This window comes from Cariama cristata, unplaced genomic scaffold (genome assembly GCF_000690535.1).
Source record: "Cariama cristata isolate BGI_N322 unplaced genomic scaffold, ASM69053v1 scaffold42015, whole genome shotgun sequence".
NCBI classification, from domain to species: Eukaryota; Metazoa; Chordata; class Aves; order Cariamiformes; family Cariamidae; genus Cariama; species Cariama cristata.
The window spans coordinates 23462-29461 of NW_009620000.1; the positions used below are offsets into that span (position 1 = coordinate 23462).

Genomic DNA, 6000 nt, shown 5'->3' on the forward strand with positions numbered 1-6000 from the left:
GTAGAGTCCTGTGGAAGGAGGGCAAGGTAGTCTAGGTACTGATTGTAGAAGTTGACATCTGTCCTTTCCCCCAAATTGTCTTTTCTGGTATTCAGACCAGCAGGCTAACTGCTCTGGAGACAATGTGGCAGGGAACACAGTAAAAAAAAATTAACAAATCGTAGTTGGAGCTTGTGGGATACTGTAGTGCTGTGATGGCAAATAGTTCGTCAAAACTTTATCTTCCTTTCTGTTGTTTGTGAGGCTGCCCATAGCACCAGACCCTCTGTGTGTGATGGACTCAGATGTCCTCAGAGGAGTAGAGAGGTCTCACTGAAACTGCAGTGTTTTCCGTCTCACAATATTGCTGTGTTATCGCTTCATATCCCACTTATGGTTGTCTTCCATTTAATCTTTTAGATTTCACCTCTGCAATGTCAGTTTATTGCTAGTCTGGTTGCAGGTGGTGTTTCCATGTTCTGTAAGCTAAAAAGCTGCCAGGAGTGAAATAACTGCTTTCTTCCTATTGTTACCTGACAATCTGTCTTGCTTTATCAGTAGATAATAAGTTTCTGTCAAGATGAGACACTAATCCCATAACAGAAATTTGAGTCAATCATCTAATTTTGTGTACCAGGATTTTTGCATCAGAGACAGTTAATTCCTCAAGTTATAAACCATTGAAAATACCAACACCCCAGGGGTGTGTGGGAGAGTCGAAGTTTGGAAAGAACTGAAAAGTAACAATTGGATAAACATGAAATGAATGCTTCCATGTCCTTATTTGTTGATTCCAGTTGTGTAAAAGGGAACACGGTCTGTATTTCCAGGCCAGAGTGGGCTAAAGAATGTGTGCAGCCTGGGATACTCTTGGAACACAACAACAATGAATTTAATCAACCTCGTAAGAGTGCTAGAAAATGAGCTGCTCTCATTCTTCTTTCTGTCCAGAGAGCTCTTGTAAAATTAAGGAGAAATCCGTTACAAGGTTTGACAGATATTTCAGTGAAGACACCAACTTTGGCTCCAGGTTTCCAAGGGTTGAAACACTGGAAGACGTGACTTTTTTTTTTTTGAAGGAGGAGGAGAATCACAGTCACATGTGTGCATATATTTTCCAGGTAAAAACTGAAAATACGAGACCATAAAAATTGGGCATTTTAGATTGTTACAGTATGCCTGGTTTTGTGTTCATGAACCTGTATCATGCCAGCAGTGTAAGTAAAGCAGAAGTTTTCCGTAAGTACCACTCTGGGAATTTTTTTTGTCTGTGGAAGCTCCATTTAGTCAAAATTCCTACTCCTTGGGCCTAGTACTGTGTACTACCATCATGCAATGCCTTTTCCAGTTAGAAATATGCCTCAAAATTTTGTTTTTAATGTAGGATGACACCTGACTTACACAGTACGAGAAGTTTTAACAGTTAAAACTCACATTTGTAATTCTCTATTAAATACCAAATTCTTTTGAATTCTACCCAGAATCACAGCAGACTTCATACAATTTACTTGCAGCTGTCACTGAACTGTAGGTCCTGTTTTGTTGGCTCGTTCAGAATAATTGTAACTACTGTGGAATAATGTTTGGATTACTGATACTGAAAAGCAGTATAAATCCTGTAAAGCTTCTAGGATATTTTTTGTTGTGCTTTTTTGTAATTGGAGATTAGAATTTTAAAAATACACGAGCTTGAACGTGCAAATAAACTGAGAGGGCACAGAGGAAATTGTTAGGTTTAGAAGCCATGGGAACTCTCTCAGTTCTGTTGTTAGACTTCTGTAATTTTGGAGGTGGGACACTAAAATAGACTTAAGATTTTAATTGGTACATTGTGAAAGATGGTAGTTGATATGCAGTGTTGTGTTTTGTACTTTTTTTTTTTGTTTTCCTCCCAGAAGATGGGCATACATGGGGCTGATACTCTTAAATTGCTATTACTTCATTAGAAATGTCCTCATCTGTCTTCGGGACCCTGATTTTAATACAGAAGGTGGAATGTTGCTTACTTTCTAACTCGTCTTTCAACAAATTGTGTACTAATGTTCATGCTAATAATGTAAGAGAGTATTAATTTCAGCAGCGTAACTCAAAAGCAAAGAAAACTTTGCCTGCTGTGAGAGGTGTCTCAGATACCTCCCATTTTTTAAACAGGCACTCATTTATAGAAAGGTAATTTTGGGGTTGAGTAATGCCGCTGCTGTACTACCCTGGCACGGTGCTGCTCTCAGCCATGCTCTATAAGCCTGTTACCAATGTGCATTCATCAGAGCAGACAGGGTGGGTGATGCAAAAAGATCACTGAGCCCAGTGCCTTGTCTCTGACAGTAGCCAATAGTCAATGTCGACCAAAGAGGCTAGAATGGAACAAATATATAGGGTGGTCCATCTCTGGAACAGTATCTCAGCTTCAGACAATTTTTGGCTGAAAAGAAACTCTGAGCTTACTGATGCAGTAATTATGAGGTGAAGTTGTCCTCTATGTTGTTGGACCCAGCATGCAAGTATGGGAAGGGTAAAATGATGGTTCTCCCCACCGCCCTCCCTTCCTGCCCCACCCTGAAGTCCAGAGTAGTCAAATATACAATACTGTATTTCTGTATCAAATGTCCTTTTCGTGTCAGAGATAACAATAGTGAGATAATATTTTTGCTTTCTTGCATATCTGTCCACCTTTCTGTTATGTGTAAGAATATGTACATTTCTTTTGTAGCCACGTCATGAATACTTTAATGTCCCAGTGTACTAAATGGCTTCATTCATCATGCATGCAGAATTTCAGAGGAGATAGACCTGTGACTTACTCATGACAGAACATTATCATCAGCTTGGTGAATCCAGTCATCTTGAATCTAATAGAATACCACAACCATTCTCTGCTGTTGTACTTTCCTCTTCCCCTTCTGTTTTACAGTGTTGTCTCTTCACATGTCTCATTTCAACAAAACTTGTGCTTGTTGGCATATGGTTTAACTTTTTTATTGTGTGTAAGCTTGAACTCTTATGCTTAAAAGTTCTGTAGAATTTTCTGAGCTAAATGTCTATATGCTGCAACGCCTATACTGTAACATTACGTGACCTCTGTTTATCTTTCAAGTAAGTTGTGGTGGTATTTAAACATACGCTTAAAACTTGTAGATAAACTTACTATTTACAGAGAAACTAGTGAAGGAGTGGTAGTATGTGAAAAGTGTATATGCACAAGTATTAAATGATTTTACAATTCTACACGGACCTTGCATCTTAATTAAAGATGCGCATACCAATATACTTTTCTGAGACTGGCACAATAGTGTGACTTACCTTATAAAGAGGAGGAAGGGAGAATTGACTAGGGTAGAGAGAATGACTTGCGTAAATCTGAAATTACAGCATTTGTATTTAAATGTTTAAAACACTCTTGAGTAGTTGAACAATTGCTGCTATTGAAGAAGAGAGCAAGTTCATTGCTCTACAGGTGTTTAGGGTTGGAAAGATTTGTTTAAGTCCGTTAACAGCATACTTGGAATATGTCTCCTTCAGTTGGCATTTCCAGTTTTAAGTGCAGGCTACCTTGTATATTGGAGAACTGCCACAAGGATGAATATGATAAGTGCCATTCAGTTAAAAAGTGCAGGCAGAGTGAGAGGGCGTGTGTTGCATCCTCTGTTTGCCTAGTAGGAGATAATAATTTGTAACCTAAACCCAATGCTGTTCTTGAAAACTGTTTAAATGTAATTAGCAAGGAGGTAGTTACTGAGATTTAACAGCAAAGAGCTAGTTCCATACACTATATGTGGTAATGCACTACCTTTCAAATGTTAAACTGACTTAAAAATGGGAGATGTAGGAGATTAGACACAAGATTTGGATTGGACTTGCAGCATTCTGAAATCCTAGAAAATGAGATCGTAGGAGTGGTTTTCCATTTCCAAGTTTACCTTTTTTCTGTAAGACATTAACAACGCGTTTGAATGTCTGGTTCATGCTGCTTTAGCCTGCATTATTTCATGCCTGTTGGCTTAAAATGCTGTGCATTGAGCTGTAATGAGATGCTGTTTTTCTTGTTATCTGTATACAGCTGCTTGCTTCTAAATGACTAGGTAATGAATTAGCTTTCCTGGCATGTTTGAAATAAAGTATTGCATGCACTTTTGTCTCATGTGAATGACTTTTTCCTCATCTGTGTTCTGATATATTTCAAATTTGCATTGTTTGCCTTGGGTGATTCTGAGCTGCAGGTAGTGTATAATACTGCAGAATGTTTTCCATAATAATTGGATAAAATGTTTGACACTTCCTAAAACAAATAATGTGAACAAAACATAATATGATTCATTCTATTTGTTTCTTAGAAGCCGTAATTGATGAAATCATTTCTCTAGCAAAACATGTTAGCCTTTAGGTGTTCCTTTGGAGATTATATTTGATGTGCACATAAGGCATGTCTGCCTCAAGGTTACTGCTGGAGTATTAAAAAATTAAAATCTTACTGAATTTTACTGGTGAGGTTTCTGTGGACAAGTAGCTAATGTCCTTCAAATACAGTGCTTTAAATTCATTGTTAGCCAATGACCTTGATTTACTTGAAGAAATTTAATCTTTATTTAAATATATGCCTGGTGAAAGTTACCTACAACTTTAAATTGGCAGTGGGTACAATAATACTGAACTGCTCTAAAGATATTAGCAGCCATGTACTGGATTTCTTCATAGCTATGGAGTGACTTTTTTTTCAGGCAATTTGGTAAATACCCTGTTTCACTACCGAGTAACTGTAAGTGTTCACTGTTGTCTAACCAATTTAAAACTGTGAAAAGTTGTTTTATTACAAGTATTTTCAAGACCCTGAAATGCTTCAGAAGTTATGTTCTGTTAGAATACTCTGAGTTCTGTTGCTGTAGTTAGTTAAGAATGTAGGATTTTTTTTTTTTAGTAAAATGCTTTAAGTTGGTGGATAGGGGAGATGCATGTCCTTAAAATGAATGCAACAAAGTAATCTGGGAATATAATACAACAGGTTATATTAAAATTGCTGCATAGTCCTTTCTTCAATCAGTGTCTCCTTTGGGGGGGGGGATTTGTGTTAAAATATACATGTAAATCTTTAATCCTGCCATCCTGTGTGGCTTCATCAAGGTCACTGCAGTTCTAAGAATATTTAGGTATTGCATCAGTGAGAAAAAAAAAAAAATTTAATTCACCGAGTCTCTTGTTTCCAGTTTTAACTTGCCTTTTTCTTGCAATTTCTTATTTGCTGCTGGATGTTGGAAGCCATCTCGAAGTGCTGAGAGGTGGCCTGTTCCAAGCACTGACTTCCAAATGAAGTTACCTTTCAAATATCATAGCTTGTTCCTTCCATACTACATCACCTTATACATGAACTAAATGAGGATTCTAAACTTGATCATTTTGTGCTATATAGTCAAGGTTGATAGAGACAATGTTCTGGTGTTATTTGCAAGATTTAAGGCATTTAATTATGTATTTTACTGACAAAATTTTTTGTAATAAATATTTAGAAAGCAGTTGAAAAATAATTTGTTTACTGCCTTAACTGTTATCTGCCTTTTTTTCTGCTTCATGACATGTCTTGTTTTAGGATGCTAAAGTAAGTTTATTCATACTCTGGATGCTAAAACTGTTTATGTTTCCATAAGGACACAGTATCCCTTTTTTGTTTACTATGATATTAATAATTATGGAAAAGGACAGCCTAATGTTTCCAATTAAACTATTACTTTTTGTCAGATGCTATAAGAATAATGAGTACAAAACTGATGATAACCCTTTGGAATATTATATTAAACAACTTGCTCTGAATCTAAACAAAGCTTTTTAAGATTAGAATTAACCTAAAATGTTATGCCTGGTATGGAATAACACGATTCCAATCCTGGCAATTCCTCTGCTTCTGTAGGGGGTCAATGTATTGACACCAGGCGTACCCAGGTACCCTGACCTGGTTTTATGAACTAAGCATGTGACTGGTATTTAAAAAAAAACCAACCAAACAGACCCCCGGCCCACCCACCCTCACCCCAA

General features: G+C 37.1%; 1 protein-coding gene across 1 annotated transcript in view; it reads left to right on the forward strand.

The window, feature by feature from the left end:
- The window catches only part of AP1S2 (adaptor-related protein complex 1, sigma 2 subunit), a 30425-nt gene that overhangs the window by 23140 nt on the left and 1285 nt on the right, over nucleotides 1-6000 (forward strand). The gene's annotated exons all lie outside the window — the stretch shown is intronic.